The sequence below is a fragment of the Pan troglodytes genome, chromosome 14, assembly GCF_028858775.2.
Source record: "Pan troglodytes isolate AG18354 chromosome 14, NHGRI_mPanTro3-v2.0_pri, whole genome shotgun sequence".
NCBI classification, from domain to species: domain Eukaryota; kingdom Metazoa; phylum Chordata; class Mammalia; order Primates; family Hominidae; genus Pan; species Pan troglodytes.
In genome coordinates this window covers 33,230,071-33,231,682 of record NC_072412.2, presented here as the reverse complement: position 1 = coordinate 33,231,682, position 1,612 = coordinate 33,230,071, and the positions used below count along the sequence as shown (strand labels likewise).

Sequence of the window (1,612 nt, the reverse complement as noted above, 5' to 3'; positions counted from 1 at the left end):
AATACTGCATGTTCATACCACCTAGAATGGACCCAGGCTGAAACAGAAATTGCTGAAGCCAGAACCACTTTGACTCCGGTGAAAGAGAGGCTAGAGACTGTGCCAGAGCAAATTCCTCCCTGCATTACATCCTTCTTTGATGCCAGGCTCCTATGTGCACACAAAGCCACTGGTCACTTGTGAAGATTACCCAGTGATGAGATGTGGCCTTCTCAGTTTTTGGAATGGGGAGATGACAAAAAGCAAGCTTTTCTCCAGGTTTCAAATGAAATTTTTAACCTTCTTCTCTCTCATCCCCCAAAATAATTTTGACCTATTGAAATATAAACCGTCTTAATACAAATAGGCAAATATCCATACCTTCCCGCCATGGCTGCTGGAGGCCATCATCACTACCTCTGAGCAGAGGATGGCTGTGCCACTCGCACATGGCAATCTTGGCAAATCTACCAGGGATCCCTTCACCGAAGCTATGGACTTGGTGTAATGAAACTTTATTTAAAAACAAAACCTGGAATTTACAAGTTCGGGTTCAGTCAACACTGAGACCACCAAAGTGATGGGCAGCCTGGAAACCAAGTACAGAAGCATTGAGTGTGGTCCGGCATATATGGGGAAATGGAACACTGACAACATGTGAGGCACCAAGACTGCCATGAAGATCAGCTCACATGTGGACTGAAGCTGACGTTCCATTCATCTTTCTTACCTAACACTGGGGGAAAAAACGTGCTAAAATCAAGACAGGGTACGATCAGGAGCCCATCTGCCTGGGCTGCAACATGGATTTGGACATCACTGGGCCTTTATTCTGGGGCATGCTGGTGCCGGGTTAGGAAGGTTGGCTGGCTGGCAACCAAATGAATTTTGAGACTGCAGAGTCCTGAGTAACCCAGAGCAACTTTGTGGTTGGCTACAAGACTGATGAATTCTAGCTTCACACATGTGAATGACAGGACAAGAGTTCAGTGGCTCCATTTACCAGAAGGTGAACAAGAAATTGGAGAGCGCTGTCAATCTCTCCTGGACAGCAGGAAACAATAACACTCATTTCAGAATAGCAGCCAAGTATCAGATTGACTCCGAAGACTGCTTTGCAGGTAAAGTGAACACATCCAACCTGGAGGTGTTTCTACTCCAGTTCATCAACACCTCTTTTACACCAACCTGATAGGTGTAGGATACACTCACGACCCTAAAGCCAGGTATCAAACAGACACTGTCAGCTCTCCTGGATGGCAAGAACATCAATGCCAGTGGCCACAAGCTCAGTCTAGGACTGGATTCAAGCCTAAATGAATACTGTACAATTGTTTAATTTAAAGTATTTTGAAGCATAGCTACCTTCAGAATTTAGTGTATCTTTCAATGTTGTATGTCCAGGATGCAAATATTGCTAAATATCATATCAGACCTTCAGGTTGTAAAGACAATTCAGCTTTAAGGTGTTACCCTTTCAGAAGTACAGAAGAAACCCAATTCCACAAAAGATCCTTTCAGCTGTAGACTTGGGGAGCTAGGTGGCCCCTCTAGAGATCAGGTTCCTTTTTTATCTAGAAATGACTGCAATTGGAAGCTGATGATATGTAGGCACTTTGTAAATGCATATTGA

The 1,612-nt window shown here is 44.2% G+C and overlaps 1 pseudogene; it reads left to right on the top strand.

The window, feature by feature from the left end:
- Nucleotides 1-409: 409 nt before the first annotated feature.
- On the top strand, nucleotides 410-1,318 carry LOC100613542 (voltage-dependent anion-selective channel protein 1-like; annotated as a pseudogene).
- Nucleotides 1,319-1,612: the final 294 nt, after the last annotated feature.